We start from the raw sequence: 22,860 nt of genomic DNA on the forward strand, positions 1-22,860 counted from the left end.
GAACAGATACTGGTGCTGTACTGTATGTGGTACCCAGTATATAACAGTATATAGGCGATTGACTGGTGGGATTGGTCTCCCTTTCCCTGTTTATCAGAGCGGTATGGAAGAATAGATTGCGCTGTGCCCATAAAACACACCTCTTTTACCTTCTGGCCCGCCCCTATTTACCTCCTTCTCTGCCTCTCAGATCTCTCACATGTGCGCCTGCGCCGGTTCACCACAGTCCCCAGCAGCGAGATCTGAGAGTCGGTAACAGGATAGGGCGTATCACCCGGCATCAAGTACACCCGGCGTATAAGACGACCCCTGACTTTTCAGAAGATTTTCAAGGTTTAAAAAGTAGTCTTATACGCCAGAATATACAGTATCTACTATATATCTAGCTGTACCTATTATCTATCTATCTATCTATCTCTGCCTAATATCTATCCATTCATCTGTCTGCCTATCTATTTTGACCTATTATCTAACTGTCTGTTTTCTGTCTACCTAGCCACACACAACACACCAATTTTCAATAGATTCCAGCAGGAAAGCTATAAAAAAATAAAAACTGGAAGCATTGCGCTGTTCAATGTAGTGCAATGCTAAGGTCCAATCAACCTCGCATTGGCGTCATAGGTCGCATAGGTGCATGGCTGCGTGGAAAGCCACGATACAATGCGGCTGTTATGCCGCACCACAACGCACCACTGTGAACATGGCCTTAATAAAGAGAAACCGTGACCAAGAATTGAACTTCATCCCAATCAGTAGCTGATACCCCCTTTCCCATGAGAAATGTATTTCTTTTCTCGAACGGATCATCAGGGGGCGCTGTATGGCTGATATTGGGGTGAAACCCCTCCCACAGGGAGATGTCAGCACCATGGTCCTGACAGTTTCCTGTCTGTGATCCTCATTGCATTGTGGTAAATAGCTGTTTACAGCTGTTTCCAAGTGCCAAAAAAGCAAGCAACAACTCCTTCCACTGACATCACCTGCCAGCAGTAAAAATGTCACCATGTGATAAATGTCAGAAGGTAAATCAGGGAGAGGAAATATTTTACAATAAGCAAACACTGACTAAATCATGTATACATAATTATTGTAAAAATAATTTTTTTATTATATTACTTTCACTGGTGTTCCTCATTAAAAGCCACCACTGCCCCCACATTTTTGAGTTTCTCTTTAATTGGTACATAACATTTCCTGTTGTTGTCTGGATTGGACAAACTTCCATATCAATGTATTATCTATCTATCTATCTATCTATCTATCTATCTATCTATCTATCTATCTATCTATCCCTCCTCCTCCCAGCGGTGTGTATAGATTGGAGCCGGTGTAGTGAAAAATTTTGCTACCCATCATATTTTGCAACTTGCCATAGAGGACAGTGTATGACTGTGTAGGCGTGGCTTCTCTCTGTTAACACGCCTGTAATTTTTTCCAACCACAGATCCCATTGGGCTAGAAGAGGGATTGTTCCCTCCAGGGGGGGTTATTAGTTGAGCAAGAGGGGGGGGGGGTTGTTCCCTGGGGGGGGGGGGGGGTATTAGCTGAGGAAGAGGGGGGATTGTTCCCTCCAGGGGGGGTTATTAGTTGAGCAAGAGGGGAGGGTTCTGTGTGAGAGTAGGGTTTGGTTGGGTTGCATTTTCTGATACAGTTAGGTTAAAGTCAATGGTTAGGTTGCACTTTCTGATAGCTATACGTATAAATAAATGCAACCGGTTGCAAAATCTGATAAAGTTGCAAAAAATTTCACCACACCGGCCCCCCTGAGCAGTCCTATGGGAGGGATAGCGGGTGACATGACATGCAGGCTGATCTGTAGACATGGAGTAGTGGAGGATGTGTTAGCACAGTCTGCCTCCCACTGGGTCACACATATTGCTGACAGCATTTAGCACTTCACATCAGACAGAGGCCAGAGAGGAAAAACACGGCCTCCTCTTCACAAACAAATGCTGCAGATTGAACAAGCAGCGGACGTCGGCCCATCAATTTGTGTCCAGGGAACAGTGGGGCCTTTGTGCGCTGCTATGCCTGGGTCCTCCTCATCTCCAGACCCCGGCGGCCTCCTGTCATTAGTTAAGGCTGCCTCCCCACAACACACCCCCTCATGTGTCTGCAGAGGGTCAGCAGCCCTCCTAGTAGTGGGGATGTGACTGGGCGGACCTCAGACCCATATATTGTACCGGAAACTTGACTGGTCAACTGTTATTAGGCCGGGGAGGGGGTCGCTACAAATCGCTAACCTCTGTCGCAATCCCTCTGCCTTTTTACAGCTATTTTCTGCGCTGTTATCTGTAAAGCGAGGGGATCAATCATTACAATTTGCGTTTCTTGGTTTTTTTCTTGCGAATCGGGAAGTAAAATCGCTTTTTGTGCAGCAAATCAAAAGCAATTTTACAGCGCTCTCATTTTTTTGCATCGGAACGCCATCACTCCCAAACATGGTGCAGGACCTGCAATTGCAATCTTTCCTAATTACAATTATTCCAGTGGGCTTTCTTACAATAAATTTCATTACAGGGTTTTTTTTAGATCGCCGGCGCACCGCAATGCATTGCTGTAAACATAGTCTTAAGGTGGCCACACACGATACAATAAAATGATCTGATTTTACGGTAATTCGATAAAAACTATCGGATCTCCCGAAAAAATCGAAAGATTTCCTGTTTTCTTCGATTTTTATCGATCCGGAATGACAGATATTTTTCTTCAATCTTTCTAAGGATTGTACGGTGTGTGTTAGATGGTCAATTTATTAATATACCGTATATACTCGCATACAAGCCGAATTTTTGCCCCCCCAAAAGGGGGTCAAAAGTTGGGGGGTCGGCTTGTATGCGAGTCTTCCCTGGTGGTCTAGTGGTGGGTGGTCCGCGCCCCGCTCCCTGCCCTCCCCGCTCCCCCCGTGGCGGCCGCTGCTATTACAAGACAAGACAAGACAAATAAGACAAATAACATTTATATTGCGCTTTTCTCCTTGCGGACTCAAAGCTCTAGAGCAGAGCAGCAGCCACTAGGGCGCGCTCTATTGGCAGTAGCAGTGTAAGGGAGACTTGCCAAAGGTCTCCTACTGAATTAGTGCTGGCTTACTGAACAGGCAGAGCCGAGATTCGAACCCTGGTCTCCTGTGTCAGAGGCAGAGCCCTTAACCATTACACCATCAGCCAACTTTTTCTGCGTTCCCCTTTTGAACTTTCAGAGTGTATCACAGCAGCGCGCCCGGCGCTGCTGCTGTGACGACGCAGGGGGCAGGAAAGAGCGGTTCCCTTGGTAACGGCGATACAGATCGCCGCTATAGGGAGCCGCGCTCTTTCCTGCACTCTGCATCGTCACAGCAGCAGCGCCGGGCGCGCTGCTGTGATACATTCTGAAAGTTCAGAAGAGGAACGCGGATTAGGAAGCGGACGCTGCCTAAGCAGGTAATAGCAGCGGCGGCCGCGGGGGGAGCGGTGAGCAGGGGGAGCACTACCTACCTATGCTGGGCACTATACTGGCTAAACTGGGCACTATACTGGCTAAACTGGGCACTTTACTAGCCATACTGGGGCACTATACTAGCTAAACTGGGGCACTATACTAGCTAAACTGGGCACTATACTAGCTAAACTGGGCACTATACTGGCTAAACTGGGCACTATACTGGCTAAACTGGGCACTTTACTAGCCATACTGGGGCACTATACTAGCTATACTGAGGCACTACCTCCCCATACTGGGCGCTATACTGGGCACTATACTTGCTAAACTGGGGCACTATACTAGCCATACTGGGGCACTATACTAGCTAAACTGGGCACTATACTAGCTAAACTGGGCACTATACTAGCTAAACTGAGGCACTACCTACCCATACTGGGCGCTATACTGGGCACTATACTGGCTATACTGGGCACTATACTGGCTATACTGGACACTATACTAGCTATACTGGGCACTATACTAGCTAAACTGGGCACTATACTAGCTAAACTGGGCACTATACTAGCTAAACTGAGGCACTATACTGGCTAAACTGGGCACTATACTGGCTAAACTGGGCACTTTACTAGCCATACTGGGGCACTATACTAGCTATACTGAGGCACTACCTCCCCATACTGGGCGCTATACTGGGCACTATACTTGCTAAACTGGGGCACTATACTAGCCATACTGGGGCACTATACTAGCTAAACTGGGCACTATACTAGCTAAACTGGGCACTATACTAGCTAAACTGAGGCACTACCTACCCATACTGGGCGCTATACTGGGCACTATACTGGCTATACTGGGCACTATACTGGCTATACTGGACACTATACTAGCTATACTGGGCACTATACTAGCTAAACTGGGCACTATACTAGCTAAACTGGGCACTATACTAGCTAAACTGAGGCACTACCTACCCATACTGGGCGCTATACTGGGCACTATACTGGCTATACTGGGCACTATACTGGCTATACTGGGCACTATACTGGCTATACTGGGCACTTTACTAGCTATACTGGGCACTATACTAGCTATACTGGACACTACCTACCTATACTGGGCACTATACTAGCTATACTGGGACACACTGGGGGGCTGCACCAAACCAGCATTTCCTGCCCCTGGCTTATATGGGGGTCAATCGTTTTTCCCTGGTTTTTCAGGGAAAAGTTGGGGGGTCGGCTTATATGCGAGTATATACGGTACACATCCTAGCAATTTTCTCAGAGTTTCCAATCATTTTTATCATAATTGGGGAAAAAATGAAAATACGTGTGTGGTACATTGGTCATATTTTTAAAATGTCACAATCAGTCGGAAAAATTGATTGCAATTCTTAAATTGAGCAGATATTTTAAAAATTGTATGGTGTGTGGCCACCTTTAGGCTGAGTTCATACATAAAAAGGTGTCTAGTCCACTCCTGTCCTGTCAGTTTTTGATAGTGGGTATCAGTTTTGTAGGTGTTTCAGCAATAAATCTGTACATGTCCGGTCCAGTCCTGTCAGTTTTGTGTCAGTTTTGTATGGGTGTGCTCACACATGAAAGGACCACATGAACTACTTTGCCGACCGCTCCACGCCAATTTGCGTAAACGCAGTGGCAGCCCCAGGACCACTCAACGCCAATTGGCGTGAAGTCCTGGGGTGGGATTTTGCAGAAGATCACACACGCCGATGCGCGCACATCTCTGCTTGAGGGCCCGTTTCCACTTGTGTGGTGGGAAACGCCGCGGTAAAAATTCGCATGCGGATGCGAATTTTGCATGCTGTTATATGCAAATTTTCATGCGAATTCGCAAACGATTTCACATGGATGACGATGTATGCGAATTTAACCATGGCAGTGCCTTTTCCATTGATTCCATGCAAAATCGTATGTGAATTTGCATCAAAATTCGCATACCAATACCGCATGCGAATTCTCTATTAAATACATTGTATGTGATTTGCATAGCGGTATGCGGTATGCGAATTCTGATGGCTCTGCCATGCAGATTTTTTCTGCACAGAAAAACACAAAGGAATCTTGCCAAGTGGAAATAGTCCCATCCATTTGTATTGGCTATGCGAATTCGCATGCGGCAAACGATAGTGGAAACGGGCCCTGAATGATGGACCTTTGCTTTGTCATCAGTCTCCCATCGGCGATCGCCATTAGGAGACTGTTAGACAGCGATCCCGCCGTCTATTTACATCGTACAGTGCTGCGATCTACGGCAGCGCTGTACTGGGAAGGACAGCCGAGTCACTTGGCTATCCCCTGGAGAGGCACAGGAATGATCGGCTGTCAGCCAATCGCGGTCATTGGCTGGCGGGGGGAAGGGGGGGGGGGTGAGGGCTGACAATAAAAAAATAGACATTTATTTACAAAAAAGAATAACAGAAAAATAAACAAACCTGGCAGCAGCATCTCTGCTTGAATTGCGGAGGTACCGGCAGCGCTTTGGTGAGCGGATCAGAATCGAACCGCTCATACGTAACACTCTCATAGGGAATTATTGCACAAGTGCTTTTACGGCGATTTTGAAAATCGCCAGCGCTTAACAAAACCTGAAAGTTCCCTTTGTGAACAAGCCCGAATAGTTTGAAGAATGCTCACTAGCTGAAATATTACTGTTTTTCTTTTAAATTAGCCAATACATGGTTCTATCGACTACTAAGATAATGAAGTACACACACAGTGTTTCTCTACCTCCCGCCTCTTTCCCCTCCCCTTGCTTGTAGAGTTGTGAAACACAGGCTGAGGGCTGGAATGATTTGTCTGTGATCTGTCCACACAGGAGCAGCTTGCTCGCAAGCATGCCAGCTAACTATCCAAGAAAATCTGTAGGTAACTTTTCTTCCATAATAGCACCATCGTTTGGACAGTATGCTCTGCTCAAAAACCTCTGCGTTCTGTCTATGATGCTTACATTTTCTTCCTAGTTGCTAGTGCTGAACTAGTTAGCCTTAATTTTATCACCTGTGTTAGGCAGGAAATATCTAAAGCTCGCCATGCAAACATCGATTTTGAGCACCCAAATGATTTGGCTGGTTTGACTTCATTACATTCTGTGTTTGTTTTGCAGGTTCCCATACAGGACTTTGATTAAAAAAAAGTTACTTTCTATTTAATAAAAGGATGAAATCCATTTTGACGCTCTGAGAATTTTACACTGCGGCTTCCGGTGAGTACTTGCTACTTATTGATTTATTAATGTGGACAACCAAATATGTATTACAACCTCATTCAAGACTTTCTGCTTTAAATGGACTCTGAAAGTAGTGTTGCTGTTTATGGCCCTGTAAGAGGCTTTCTCTTCCTAATCTAGCCACCTAAAGATTGTGATGGTATTTGGCCAATGCTTGGTGGGATCTTCAACTCTGCCCGTCCTTTCTACTAAGTCCCTCCTCCCTCCCTTCTGATGAGTCACGCTGCTTGTTCTGTTGGTGCAGAGACAAGACAGTTGCTGTGTGCATCCAGTGCTGTCTTAGAATAGAGCCTTTCTCTGCAAAATTTCTATGGCTGCTTATTTGCTCAAAACTGACCTGCGTCTTACCTATCACAAGATTTATGGAAGTCGTTATTATCTGGGCATACACAGGACAATCTCTACCTAGGATTGCAAACAGCTGATCACTCCACAATTAAAGGACAACTGAAGCAAGAGGGGTATGGAGGCTGCCATATTTATTCCCTTTTGAACAATACCAGTTGCCTGGTTATCACGATGATCCTCTGCCTCTAATACTTTAGCCATAAACACTGAACCAGCATGCAGCAGATCAGGTGTTTCTGACATTATTGCCAGATCTGACAAGATTAGCTGTACGCTTGTTTCTGGTGTGATTCAGACACTACTACAGCCAAATAGATCAGCAGGGCCACCAGGTAATTGGTGTTATTTAAAAGGAAAAAAATATGGCAGTCTCTCACTTCAGTTGTCCTTTAACCTCAATTGTGAGTTAAAGCAAACAAACGTTAAGTGATATTAATCATAGATTAGACATTGCTGCAGTGTAGTTTTCGCTCATCTGTCTGCTGGTGCATTCCTGGCATGTTCCATGTCTTCTCTTCATTGCCGTTAGGAGCGCCTGTAACCCTGTGACCCTTCCGGATGTACTGACCGCGGGGTCAAACAGGGTGAAAGGGAGAAATGGCAAGAAACGCTCCTGCCGGCAATGGGCAGCTTGGCGGCATACTCTCGCCTTGCAGTGCTGGGTCCCCGGTTTATATCCAAACCAGGGCACTATCTGTGTTTGTGTGGGTTTCCTCTGGGCACTTTGGTTTCCTCCCACATCCCAAAAACATACAGGTAAAGTAATTGGCTTCCCCCTAAATTGGTTTTAGACTATGATACATGCACTACATGATACATACATAGCCATATGAATAGGGTAGGGATTATATTGTGAGCCCTTCTGAGGGACAGTTAAGTGACAAGACAATACACTTTGTACTGGGCTGTGGAAGATGTCGGTGCTATATAAATCCTACCCAATAAAATACAAGTGTCCCCGCATCCCATGTCCCTGTGTCAGTGCTTTTGCACTACTGCGCATGTTCTGCACTGACACAGCTGTTGGGAAAGAACCCAGGACGGGATATGAGGCGGGCCGTCCTATGTAATGACAGATAGTGCCGCCCCACATGCACAGTAGGAGCCTGCGTCCCTTTTAATTTTTGTGCAGCGCTAAACGTCCCAAATATCTCCGCAGCCACACCACCTACACGCCCCATAATTTCAGGGTAGGGAGGGGACCCCCCAAACTACCACTGTGCCAAATTGCAGCCCCGAGCCCCGCTGATTCCCGAGATAGGTTTGCTGTAATCAATCTCAGGAACCAGAGGGGGTTGGGGGCTGCAATTTGACGCAGAGGTAGATTGGTGGGAACCCTCTCTACCCTGCAAATGTGGGGAGTGTAGGAGGTGCAGAAACTGAGATATTTAGGAAAAAGTATATATTTATGTCCCCACTGAGCATGCGTGATACTCGGTGAGGAAGGCTGCTTCCGGGCGGCACTATCTGTCATTTCACCGGCCGAGCAGGCGGAGGCGCGCGTGTGCATGCGCGCTGTTTGGGGCGGTGACAAACCTAAAGCCGCTTAGGTCACTAGTACTACATAATAAAATGGAGAAAGACGTGGAGCAGGAGGCGTGTCAGGAGACAGGTGAGCCACAACTACGCTGCACATTCACCCCGGTGTGGTCTTGACTGACTCCAGTCAATGCGGTGGAAGCCTCGGGTGTTGTAGCGGCATCACTGGAGGTGGGAATTTGTGTGCTGTCCGCTCTTGAAACTTTTATTAGAAAAAGTGTCCCCCTTTCTAATGCTAAAAATAAAGGTTTTGTGTCTGGCATGGAACTGGGAAGAGGTTGATCAGAGTTGACAGATCATCAATGGAGAAAGGAAATGGTCGGCACTGCAAGCAACTTGGTTTATTCATAAAATTGTGATGCATCAGCGTAAAATACAAGTATACAGGGCAAGGTGAACACCGCTCAACTCCACCACTCTTTACTGCAGTGCTGGACCTGGGCAGCAAATCCAAAGTACTAGGAAGAAGAGGAGAGGTCCGCACTCATAGCTGATGAGTAAGGACTGATAGTCCGAAACATGTCAGCTCTGTATGCTTGCCATGGTTGTTCTTGGATACGTCCATAATAAAGGATTTACGTTTTACTGACAAGTGCGGACCTCTCTTCTTCTTCAGCGTAAACAAGAGTCCGAGTCTGTGCAACAATGTAAGAATAGGTGTACATACTGGTCCTGGTGGGCAGTCAGTGGAGTGGTGGATGCAGGGCACAAATAGCCTGATGGAACTGTAGAAGCGGGGTCAGATTTACCAAAAGGCACTGTAGGCACGTGCCTACAGGCGCCTGATGATGGAAAGGCGGTTCACTCCCCACCCCAAGCGCCTCCCTCCCTCCTCACCTATGCAGAGTCCTGATGAGAGTGTAAATGAGAGGTTATGTACCCATTCCACTGACGAGATCTCCTCTCAGTCAGGAGCTCCTCTAGCTTAATACTGAGGTTCCTCTAGCTCCCTAATACTTGGGGGAACCTTTAGCTACTTAATATTGAGGGTACTTCCGGCTACCTAATACTAAAGGACACCTGTAGCTACCTATGACAGGCAAGGGAAGTAAGGGAGAAGTGACAGCTGCGACAGTCAGCACACTTGCAGTGCAGTTGGTTGGGGTTCATGGAGGGCAAAGTCTAAGGTGCCAGGACATCAGTGCCTACAGGCTCCTGGGAGGTAAATACAGGCATGCGTGGAAGCGACATCCGCGCAAAACGGCTGTCAGGCTATTTGTGCCCTGCCCCCACCACTCCACTGACTGCCCACCAGGACCAATATGTGCACCTATTCTTACATTGTTGCACAGGCTTCCACTCTTGTATTTTATGTTGATGCATCACAATTTTATGAATAACCCAAGTCGCTTGCAGTGCCGACCTTCATTTCCTTTCTCCATTGCCAATATTTAGCCTCTTGATCAGAGCATGCAAAGTATGGACCTTTATTGAGCCTGCTGATCCTGGAAGTTTCAGTTGCAGGCCTCCGTGCAGTGCTTTGTTCTATCTACATTCAAGGTGGACAGATGTCGAAATTTCAGTAAAACTTTTTGTTTGTGACTTACGGCAACTGGAAGTTTTAGGACAACGACTGACAAACTCAACACTTTTGAGATGTAACAGTGGGAAGAGAATAAAAAGTAGTGAAGAAGAGTTATTTGCGCGTTCCACGCCAGGGAGAGGTCGTCCGTGCTTTGGGTGGTGATGAGTTGTGGAATAGGCTGAAGTGTGACGTCTGACGCTCCCCGTGTTTGCGGTCTGGGAGCGGACGTGATGTTCCCTCTTGAAATAATGATGAATGGTGATGTGATGGGGAACAATGATGGATACGTTCTGCTCAGTTTGTCTCTTTTTCATTTTAAATGTCAGATGAAAACAGTCTGGATCTTCCTCGGCGTGGCTGCTCGACATCTCACAAACCCCTCTAGAAATAAGAAACACATATTTAAAGAAACTCTGTAACCAAAAAAAGTTCCCCCATGGGGGGGGGGTACTCACCTCGGGTGGGGGAAGCCTCCGGATCCTATCGAGGCTTCCTCTGTCCCACGGCGGTCTCACTGTGCCCCTCCGGACAGCAGGGATATAAATATTTACCTTCCCGGCTCCAGCGCAGGCGCAGTATCGTCTCTCCGCATGGAAATAGCCTATCGCTGTCGACCCGCTCTACTGCACAGTAGCAAGTCTCCTGTGCCTGCGCAGTAGAGCGGACCCGACAGAGATCGGCTATTTCCGCCTATTTCCGAGCGGAGAGCCGCAACAGCGCCTCTGCTGGAGCCAGGAAAGGTAAATATTGCACAGCCTTAGAAATTGCCGACTGTGCGTTCCGTAGGCTGCAGCGAGACCGCCGTGGGACACAGGAGGATGGGGGAAGCATCATTAGGATCCAGAGGCTTCCCCCTACTGAGGTGAGTATCCCCCAGGGGAACTTTTTTTTGTTACAGTCTCTTTAAGAAGAATAATACTAGTTATTAAGAAGAATACTAGTTCTACTTACATAACATATGTATTGCACTGTCCACGTTATGATTCCTGTAAATTTTATAATTTTGAAAAGCAGAGAATGCAATTCTAGACAGTTTCCATCTTGGTTACCTTTGAATGAAGATAATCCTGACATCATTTCCTCCCTCACTCTTTTTTCTCCTCTTGCTAATTGTGTATTCGTTACTCGCTGTCCTCCTAGAGTCTTCAGACACGCCCACTGAGGTCTATACTAGGAAGTGCACTGTCTTATGTCATTAGAAGAAGGGGGAATAAAGGGAAGAGGAGGAATATATTATAGATAAAAGAGCCCCAGCATGCAACTGTTTGGCAATGGCAATTAAAGGACCAGTGCTCCTAAAGTATGTGATAACTGCAAAGCATAACAGCAGAAATTTTTTTGAAAGTTTTGAATGCAGGATTAGCATCTTTATCACTTAATACACTCAGACCAGTTTCTGTTGAAATGTGATTTTTATGGTGACAATCCCACTTTAAAGGGAACTAAACACCAATTTTTTTCCTGGTTTCTAAAAGCAATAGGAGCTGCCATGTCCCCCCCTCCCCTCCTAGCAAGGCATTATTTATCCAGGGGAAAGTGTGACGATAGCATCTGTGGTTTCTGTAAACCTTTTGAAGCACAGTTGTCCAATCTACCCATCCCCTGCTGATGAAAGCTTGTGTTTGCTCTCTGCTAATGTGTGCAATAAAATAATTACATCAGTCCTTATTTGCCTGAAACTTCTGCGGTCGGGCAGGCCATGGAAGTAGGGTAATAATACCCTCTGCCAAACTTTTAAATGTAAAAAGAAGAGATAAAATTGAAGTTGTTTTTATAATGAGCCACATTGTTTGCATGCTTATTTAATGTGCTATTGAGATACCCTGGGGGCTAAAAATGGCGCTTGGTTAACTTGAATTGTGATTCCATCGATGAAATACCTTCTGTCCAGTCTCATGTTCATGAAGCTGCATTCTGAGCTGGAGGTGCTACTGGTGGTTATTAGTCGGGATGAACTTCCGAATTCTGTGGAATTCCGATTTATGAGACTTGAAATTTTTAGGCCAGTCACAAGACTGGGAAGTATTGGGCCCATCAGAGAATTCGGAAGAGAACAGTGTTTGCCAATTGTAAATGCGATGAGGACAGTCAATGACTTGACTATGTACTATATAAAGTGCTGCAGAAGATGTCGGTGCTATATAAATGTACTATAATCCTATGTTAGAACATTAGGCTATAACTATGGTAGGGATTTGATTGTGAGCTCCTCTGGGGACGGTCAGTGACATAACTATGTACTCTGTAATGTGCTGCAGAAGATGTCAGTGCTATATAAATACATAATAATAATATGGTGCAACATTAGTGTTCCCCAACCCGGTCCTCAAGGCCCTCCAACAGTGCATGTTTTGTGGAAATCCAGAGGTAGATAATCAGCTCTGCATAGACACTAATTAACCCACCTGTGAATGTTTGTAGTTTTCTGCAAAAAAAAGTTCTGTTGGTGGGCCTTGAGGACAGGGTTGGGGAACTGTGCATTAGAAGATGACTATGGTAGGGATTGGATTGTGAGCTCCTCTGAGGACAGTCAGTGACATGACTATGTACTCTGTAAAGTGCTGCAGAAGATGTCAGCAGTATATAAATACTGAATAATAATATGGAACGATATTAGACTATGACTATGGTAGGATTAGATTGGGATCTCCTCTGAGGACAGTAAGTGACATGACTATGTATTCTGTAAAGTGCTGCAGAAGATGTACATTCAAATTTGATTGAAAAGGTCTTTATTAAATCAGTTAAAAAGTCTATGGAGCCATTCGCACATTTACCGTGAGATGCGTCCGCTCTTTTATTAAATCTCTCGGAATCAATCAGGTGGTGTCAGTGCGGAGTGTGGAAAACATTTAGTTTTTTAATGTTTTGATGAAATAATTGAACCCTATGGGAAATATTCCAGTCAGGCAGCGAGAGGAAAATCACATGATAATTTTTGCGTTAATATGTTTGTCAAGGTTGTCATTTATTCAGGTCATTGTAAATCTAACCAAAAATCACTCCGTTTCCATTGAAACCCCTTTTAAACCGAAGAAGATGTTTTGTCACCAGAACAGGGCACTTCTTCAATACAAATGAGGTGCAGGAAAAACCCGTACGTTGCAGATAATTCCCTTCCTCCTGGCATGGAGAACATTCTGCAGGTGTAGGCTATTAAAAGTGTACATTGTTATTAAAGAGAACTTGAGATTAAAGGATACCTGAAGTGACATGATGAGATAGACATGTGTATGTACAGTGCCAAGCACACTAATAACTATGCTGTGTTCCTTTTTTTCTTTCTCTGCCTGAAAGAGTTAAATATGTAAGTGGCTGACTCAGTCCTGGCTCAGACAGGAAGTGACTACAGTGTGACCCTCACTGATAAGAAATTCCAACTATAAAACTCTTTCCTAGCAGAAAATGGCTTCTGATAGCAAGAAAGAGATAAAGAGGGGAATTTCTTATCAGTGAGAGTCACACTGTAGTCACTTTCTGTCTGAGTCAGAACTGAGTAAGCCACTTACACACCTGATATTTAACTCTTTCAGGCAGAGAAAGAAAAAAAGGAACACAGCCTAGTTATTTGTGTGCTAGGCACTGTACAAACACATGTCTATCTCATCGTGTCATATGTCACTTCAGGTATCCTTTAAGTAAAAATTCATACATACCCGGGGCTTCCTCCAGCCTCCTTCGGCCTGATCTGCTCCTCGTCGTCCTCCTCTGTTGCCTCGTTCCTTTGCTATCTTTGGGTGTCGAGGATTACTGCCCCTACATGGCCCGGCCATGAACGTGCCGCACTGTGCTTGCGTAGACTGGCCCAGACTGGTCGAAGTTACCGGTCGGATCCAGGAGGCGGAGGATGACGGTGAGGGAGTGATCAGGCCGAAGGGGTGGTGTGTATGATTTTTACTTTTACTTAATCTCAGGTACACTTTAAAGAAGGACTGCAGGATATATTAAAGGAAAGTTGAGGTAAGAGATATATGGAGGCTGACCTATATATTTCCTTGTAAAAAATTTGCATGGCCATCCTGCTAATCCTCTGCCTCTAATACTTTTAGCCATAGACCCTGATCTTGAAATGCGTGGAGTTAAAAAAACAGCTTAGGTGCTGTGGCTAGTAGCTCCACCCCATGTCAATCAAACACGTTGGTTGAGAAATACAGCTGAAAGGTGCTCGTGGCTGATAGCTCCACACTCTGTCAATGAAACTCATGGGTTTAGAAATGCAGCTTAAAGGTGCTCGTAGCTGATAGCTCCAACTTGTGTCAATGAAATACATGGGTTTAGAAGTACAGCTGAAAGGTGATTGTGGCTGGTAGATCTACCTCGTGTCAATGAAATGCGTGGGTTTAGAAATGCAGCTGAAAGGTGCTCGTGGCTGGTAGCTCCACCCCATGTCAATGAAATGCGTGGATTTAGAAATGCAGCTGAAATATGCTTGTGGCTGGTAGCTCCACCCGGTGTCACTGAAATGCGTGGGTGTGGAAAAACAGATGAAATGGGCTTGTGGCTGGTAGCTCCACCGCATGTCAATGGAAAGCATGGGTTTAGAAATGCAGCTGAAAGTTGCTTGTGGCTGGTAGGCAGGAGGCTGAACTTCCTAACAAGCATGCAGATTAGCCTCCTGTGTAAAAGTGGACTTACTTGCAGTTGTGTAAAATGTCTTCTAGAACAGTGTTTCTCAACATTTTATTGGTATGTACCCCTTTTAAAACCCTGTACTCACCAAGTACCCCTTAGCATAGTAAACATTATCACAAGTACCCCTTGACAAATATATATTTAAAGTTAGTACATGATAATTGGTTCTAAACTATTTCCAAGCCTTTACTATTGCTTTTAAATAGCTAAAACACTAATTTGGTATTGTTTAAATAGGATTTATCATTTTCTACAACTCTAAATTTGTTATTCTTGGTTAAGTATATAAAACCGCGAGTACCCCCTGGAACCATCAGAAGTACCCCCTGGGGTACGCGTACCACACGTTGAGAACCTAGGTTCTAGAACACAAAAGCGTGTCCTGTTCAAACTAGCCTATCAATTCTTTGGCTACCTTTTGTGCCCAACTTTCATGTAATATCTGTACTAGTCTTCCAGCCCTCCACCTCTGTCTTCTACAAGAGCCGCGTTAGAGTGCTCCGCCTGCGATCTCCAGTTTATGTAGCGCCACTCCACCGTTTTCAGGAGGAGAGTCTCTGCTCAATGGTGCTTGAAGCCTTCCCGACAGCGGAATGTAAACTTGGTGCTCCAGGCTGGAGGCCTCTTCACTTGAGTTATAGGATGGGCTGATCTGAAGAGTGACGTTCCGAAGCAAAGACTAAACCAAGGGGACCAATCTATATGACGTTATAGTCTGGATATTTATAACATGCATCACATGTTGCATACGCACCATCACACGGATCCCATATTTAAATGAAATTTTTTTTTTTTAAAGTACACAATCATTTCTGACACATTCAATCCATTCTAAGAAGATCTGAAGACCATTCTGATTTCTTTCTCTCATCCTCTGGTCATTATGGTGGACAACGAAGGCCAACCCACACACGTTCCCTCATAAAGCAATTAATACACCGCTAAAGTAAGGCAGTTCCGAATTAAGCTGTAGAGAAAACAGAACACCAGGATTCAAGGGTGGAAGTGGACATACAGGAAAAGAAGGCCCCGGGAACAAAAGAGCGAAGTATAATATCTCTACAATTAGTGATATTCTTCTGCTGGATTCCTACAGTAAAATATCGGTAATGTTTACGGATATTTTACTATGGCTAAACCTAACCCTACTCTCATACAGAACCCTCCCACTACCGATGTCTAACTCTAGGACCCCCCTTGAGGTGCCTAACCCTAAGACCCTGCTGGTGGTGCCTAAAGGTCCGTACACACGCCGGACTTTAGGCAACGACGGGTCCGTCGTTGCCTCCCGCTGGGTGGGAGTGCCAGCGACAGTCCGGCGTGTGTACGCTCTGTCGTCAGACTGATACGGCTGTTTCTGAGCGATCCGCCCGGCGGATCGCTCAGAGACAGCCGTATCAGTCTGACGACAGAGCGTACACACGCCGGACTGTCGCTGGCACGCCCACCCAGCGGGAGGCAACGACGGACCCGTCGTTGCCTAAAGTCCGGCGTGTGTACGGACCTTTAGCCTAAGGTGATCCCTAAGGTGATGCCTAACCCTAAGACCACTTCCCCGGTGCCTAAACCTACCCCCCCCCCCCCGGGGGTGTCTAAACCTACCCCCACTTTCCTAAACCTTAACCTCCGCTCTGCCGCAAAGACGCAATATGCAGCAAGCAAGGCACCTAGGACTTAATGAGCTGTAGTGCGTGCTATGCATGCCTTACATAAGGCTATGTAAGGAGCGTGTCTTCCTTAGTTACGGGCATTGCTTCCTTAGCAATGTGCGTAACATTAACTGCAGGTGGACCTGCTCCTATTAAGTGTTGCTACCGTGATACTTCATAAATTAACACTGTAGTGGCAGCGAGTGAAGTCATGAAACAAGCCCCTGGTTAGCAGCAGTGAAAGTAAGTTTTCACACCCGATAGCATTGCAGTGTCGTTTTTTCCGGTTTCGTGGAAGTGGACTTGTTCCTTCCTTATGAAAAAAAAAGTCCTGCGTTTCTTGGGCCACTAAGCAGCTCTTGGTCAAGATTTAACAGTGTGCAGACCACCATCGGCTCTCAGCTCTCAGCAGTTCCAAAACACAGGCATTGTTGGAATAAGTCTGCCTCTATCTTAGAATCCAGGTGTGCTGGGTCCTCTATATTTTATTTCTGGTTACTTTGTAGCTGCAACTGGGGATTGTGGGGGTAGATTTGGCATCCAATCATCATGCAGAACCATTTATTTGGGCATGTATATTGTCAGTGAGATGGCCCACCAATATCAATCCTTAAGTATTCCCTGACTCTAAACCAAGCCAACCCCCAATTGCTATTTCCTCTTCCATGCTTATCACTAACCTCAGCCCCTGCCTTATGCTGGGAATACACGGTTCGTTTTTGCCTTCGTTTAAACCTTCGATTCGTTCGGTAAACGAATCAAGTGTTGAAAACGTATGTGAAAATAGTCATAATCTCATTATAGTTTCGATTAATAGACCCCAAAAACGAACGACTAGTGATCGAACATGTTTGATATTATCTCTCTTTATCCATCTAATCGAGCCATTGGTAGGCTTGATGGCTGTTCAGATCGATTATATATTCGTTTATGCTAGTCCGTCCCTGTAAAAAGGGATTTTCGTTTCGTTTCTTTGCAGCCTTCGATCATTGGAAAAACGAAACCATCAGAATCGAAAAAAAAAACGAAACCGTGGGTGGTGATATTAACCGTATGATCGATTATTTCGGGATCGAAAAGGACAAAAGGCACAATCGAAACGAAGGTTTAAACGAAGGCAAAAACGAACCGTGTATTCCCAGCATTACCGCCACCCTCCAAGATCCTCTAATCTTGATTCTTGACTCAATGCCTAATCATAACTATTCTCGTTTCTAGTTCACCAACACAACCATGATTATTGCATTAGACAAGTGCTAGCCACAGTCATAATACTCTTGTCCAGGGTTATCTAACTCCAGTTCTCGAGGGCCATATCCATGCCAGTGTTTAGGATGGACTGAGAAATGTACTCTACTCTTCTCTAAGAGCCACACCAAAAAAATCAGTGTTACTCACCTGGGGCTTCTACCAGCCCTGCGCCGCCATCCCGTACCCTCGCAGTCACGATCGGATTCTCCTGTCCCCTGCCGCCAACTACTTCCACTTTGCCGACAGGCCTGGCCACGTGTAGCTTTCTACGCATTCCCGTCCGCAACAGTGTCCTGCGCCTACGAAGGAGACGTGTGGCCAGGCCTGCACAGGTGCAGTAAGCCTGTTGGCCAAAAATGAAAGTAGCTGGCGGCAGGAACAGGTGGATCCGATCGTGACTGCGAGGGCACGGGACAGCTGCGGGGGGGCTGGTAGAAGCCACAGGTGAGTAAAACTGTTTTTTTCTTTTTTAGGATTAAGGATCCCTTTAACTGTTCCTCAGAGGGGCTCACAATCTAGTCCCTACCATAGTCGTACAGTATGTCTATGTCGTGTAGTGTATGTATCATAGTCTAGTGCCAATATTTTTTTGTAAGCCAATTCACTTATTAGCAGGTTTTAGGGACGTGGGAGGAAACCAGAGTGCCTGGAGTAAACCCACGCAGACACAAGGAGAACATACAAACTCCATGCAGATAGTACCCCAGCTGGATTTCGTTCCGGGGATGAGGCGAGAGTGCTATCCACTACGCCACTATGCTGCTCTTTTTGACCCGCACTTCTTCTAGGGCAAATGTTCCCAGCAAGTACATTTCTGATACAGGATTGCTTTAAGAAGCCCCTCAGTACTGATAGATGCGCCGTCGCCACGGTATTTTTATTTTTTTGAAAACAAGGCAGGATTCAGAAATGTGGCTGAAATGTAATCCATCTGTGCAAGACACCAATTTCCCAGATTCACCTCACCTGACCCTGGCGGGCCGCTTACATGGAATTAGCCCCGTTTCACACACAATTAGACCCCGCCAGAAAAATGACTCAAGATTTCATTTTTCCTTTTTTTTTTTTTTTTTTTTATTTCTCTGCCGACCGAAAGGTACAGTTTCTTTTTTGTTGGAGAATAATGGCAATTAATGTCACAGCAGAAAATGAATGTATTTCTGGAGATGTGTAGGTGGGGGCTGCGCTTTTCTGTACAAAAGGTTCTTATACTGTCTATGGCCAGTTTCCTAAAGTATTTTCATCCCTGTCCTCCTCCTCCTTGCTTAAAGGGCACCTGAAGTGAGAGGAATATGGAGGCTGCCATATTTATTTCCAGTTACCAATGCCAGTTAAAGTGAACCTCCGGACTAAAATTCTACTCTGCAGCACTGAAAAGGCTTGGTGTTTCTTTAACAGTTTCACAGCATCAGAACTTTGTTTTTCTTACCAAAGCATCATTTTTAGCTGCATTTTTATCTAAGCGCCACCCATCAAAGAAAAAAAGCCCGGGCTTTTTTCCCCTGATGCTGTGCAGAGCATGATGGGATTTCCTATGTTGTTATTCACGTTGCCTAGCAACTGGCAGAGGTGCTCAGGACACAGGACAGTTGGAACTGTGTCTCGTGCTCCCTGTCACCTCCTTTCAACCAAAAAGATGGCTGCCATCATGAAATCAAACATTTGCCTGTTCTTTTAAAACAGTGTGGGTAAGAGATTATATTACCTATTTATTTTAATTGACATAACTAATGTAATTTAATGACAGTATGTTTGTTTAGGCTGGAGTTCCTCCTTAAGTCTGGTACACACCTACAGGTCACACGGTGTGCAGGGGAGCGGTGCAGACAATGGCCTCAAAACACTAAGCAGTTTAGACTATTCTACTGATGGTTTTTAGTCTACTGATGGGTTTGGTGTAATGTTTTAGACCTGTTTTTAGACCTGGTCTAAAACATTCGTTAATTGGGTAGGTAAAGCAGGGGAAATGATCAAAATATGCAATTCACAAATGAGTAGCTATGACTGACATCCTTCTCCTCTGATGAGCTCTCCTCTGGATACAATTAAACTTCTGCATAATTAATTCAAAAGGTTCTATCCTCACATCTAAAATACCTCACAGAATTACTTTACCGACAGAAATCCGCTGGTCTAATCTCTGTCAGAAAAAGTGGGCGTGGTTACTCCTTGTTTGCCTTTGTGAATTGCATCTTTTGATCATTTTCGCTGCTTTACCGACCTAATTACCGTATGTTTTAGACCAGGTCTAAAAACAGGTCTAAAACATTACACCAACCCATCAGTAGACAGAGCTCACTGATGTTTGGGAATGCCTGCATTAAAACTCAGCGGAACTTAGTTCTATCTGCTTTGTAATGTAAATCTCTGGTATTTCTCACATCGATCTGTATGTCCATTATACAAAGGAATGGATTATCAGGTGACCGTTATGATTGATCCTGATTGTTTTAACACATCAGGAAGTTAGAGAGAGAGGCAGGGATTGGGGAACTCTGGAATTCAGATATTAGTGCAGAGCAGGGCGCTGGATGGCTGTGCTGCGGGACCAGAAGAGATGATTTACTTTGACATTATGACCTCTTCTCCCTCCAAGTCATGCCGCCCTTCTTATCTTATCTAATTTTATCGCCCTAGGCCGTGGCCCTTATAGCCTTTCCAGAAATCCGGCCCTGAGTAGATTAAAAACCATCAGTAGACTAGTCTAAACTGCTTAGTGAATTGAGGCAGGGAACACACTTGACTTTCAGTTTTCCGTGCGCGTTTTTCTGCATACTTTTTCTGCACACTAAGTGTGTTTCCATGCATGAAAACGCGCGCGTTTTTTCACAGCAGCTGATGCAATTAATACAGAAAACTGCCAAAATGTGCAGAATCAGGATGCAGAATGTCAGTTTTTTTTCTGCGCGCGAACAACACAGTAAGTGTGTACTAGCACATTGATTAACATTAGTTCTCAGTTTTTCTGTGCAGAAAATGCGCACGAAAACAGTCAAGTGTGTTCCCTGCCTGAGGCCAATGCGTTCGGCCATGGCTTGCGGGCATTTGTCATGTGATCTGTGATGTCACTTCCGCAAGGTACACTTGGAAACTCAGCTTGAGTCAATCAACTTGCTCCACTGCCCTGGTTTCTTACTGCTAACCGGCATTTTCATTGCGGTGCCATGCCAGGGTCATATCACACCGCAATCTGTCTTCAGGCATTTCCGCATTAAACCCGTGGTAATCCCCATCTGGCAGCAGGCCAAACAGAAAGAGAGGCTCCCTAGCGATCACTTCCTGTTGCCGAAAAGACGAATTGCACCGAAGTATATTGACAAAATATGCTTCCATGCATGCGTGACGCAAATACTTGCAAACAATTTAAATAAGAACGGCATCATGAGCTTACATGACTTCTGGTCCGCTGCATGTCACCCAGCGTGTTTCCCTTGCGTTGGCGAAAAACGCCACTTCCGTTGCATTGCGTCGCACTGCACAGAATTAGGGGGAAGGAGAGGACCAGGGAAGTACACAGGAAGGGGCGGGGTTGTAACAGTGTGCCTTGGGCAGTAAAATGTTCAAATCCAGCCCTGTGCCCCATAGAGGGCCCCCAACCTCCCAACACCTTAATCTCTAGTTATCTGGCTTGTAGTCACTGCGATGTATCCCCTTTTCTTATTATTCTCTGCTTCAAACACAAAAGGGGAATGATAGCTGAGTGAGTTGTGCGCCCCCTCCTACACAGCGCCCTGAGGCTTGAGCCTCTCTCGCCTCTGCCTTGGCCCGGCCCTGGCAGCTGCTTTGACCACTGTAGCTACAGCATTTGCTACCCTCATGTTTGCCATTATTCCCAGCAATCTATAGAGTTGAGCCGAAAGAACTGCTTTTTCCTCAACAAAAGTGGAGCTAAACTTTAAATGAAAAAAAAAAGAAGACAAACGAGAGACTTTCCCCCCCTCCACTCTCAGGTTTTTCTTCTTAAAAGCGCCGCATGGAATAAGAGAAAGCAGACAGTGCGTCCCGCGAGCTGCAGCCGCCGATAACAACCAGAAGGGATGGTATTTTTGCGGCGGCAGACGTCTCGCGCGTTTCAGCGCCCGGGAAAAAGAATGGGAGAAAGGAGGTTATAAAGCACTTTTGATATCACAGAGCAGCATTTGCATGTGAGAGGGGAGAAGTCGGACGCAGAACAAAGGCAGCAAGAGGAACGGGAGACGGCAGAGCAGAAGTGGCTGTGCTGGATGCCAGACATTCCTGCCTTGCTGATGTCAGCCAGCATATTTCCCAGGCTGTGGTCAGAACACGGTGTCTCAGGCACACACACGTCTACCAGCAAGGTTTCCCAGAGAACGAGGATATTTACACCCAGGCAAGGCCGCAGAGCATCTCCCTCCGCTTCCTCGGGGCTCACCAAAACTTCATGTTCCCTCAGGCCGGCTTCACATTGCAGTGTGGCCAGTGGCGGCTCCAGCTTCATATTTTTGGAAGGGCTCAAAGGGGGCACAAGGGCTGGCAAGCGGGGCTTAGGGGGGGGGGGGAATTTGCTACGCGCGCCGCGGCGAGAAAAGGGGCGTGCTCATGACATCATGTGGGCGGGGATAACTGTAATGTAGTTATGCCAGCTAATGTAGTTACATAAAAAAATATGAAGTAAATGCACATAATGACAGACAGCGTTTCACCGGTTAATGCATGTAATGACAGACGGCGTTTCCCCAGAGAATGCACATAAGAGACAGCTTTTCACCAGTTAATGCACGTAATGACAGACAGCGTTTCCCCAGTAAATGAACATGAGAGAGCTTTTCACCAGTAAATGCATGTAATGACAGACAGCCTTTTACCAGTAAATGCGCATAAGAGACAGCTTTTCACCAGTAAATGCCCATAGGAGACAGCTTTTCACCAGTTAATGCACGTAATGAGAGACAGCGTTTCCCCAGTAAATGCACATAAAGAGACAGATTTTCACCAGTAAGTGCACGTATTGACAGACAGCCTTTTACCAGTAAATGCGCATAAGAGACAGCTTTTCACCAGTAAATGCCCATAGGAGACAGCTTTTCACCAGTAAATGCACATAAAGAGACAGATTTTCACCAGTAAGTGCACGTAATGACAGACAGCCTTTTACCAGTAAATGCGCATAAGAGACAGCTTTTCACTAGTAAATGCACATAGTAGACAGCTTTTCACCAGTTAATGCACGTAATGAGAGACAGCGTTTCCCCAGTAAATGCACATTAGAGACAGCTTTTCACC

At 45.6% G+C, this 22,860-nt stretch overlaps 1 protein-coding gene across 1 annotated transcript in view; it reads left to right on the forward strand.

Moving 5' to 3' along the window:
* Window positions 1–22,860, forward strand: part of BCL9 (BCL9 transcription coactivator) — a 360,097-nt gene that overhangs the window by 141,361 nt on the left and 195,876 nt on the right. The window contains exon 2 of the mRNA XM_068270730.1: window positions 6,550–6,648. The gene's annotated coding sequence lies outside the window, so the exon portion shown is untranslated. The remainder of the gene's footprint in view (window positions 1–6,549; window positions 6,649–22,860) is intronic.

Source organism: Hyperolius riggenbachi, chromosome 2, assembly GCF_040937935.1.
Source record: "Hyperolius riggenbachi isolate aHypRig1 chromosome 2, aHypRig1.pri, whole genome shotgun sequence".
Lineage (NCBI taxonomy): Eukaryota > Metazoa > Chordata > Amphibia > Anura > Hyperoliidae > Hyperolius > Hyperolius riggenbachi.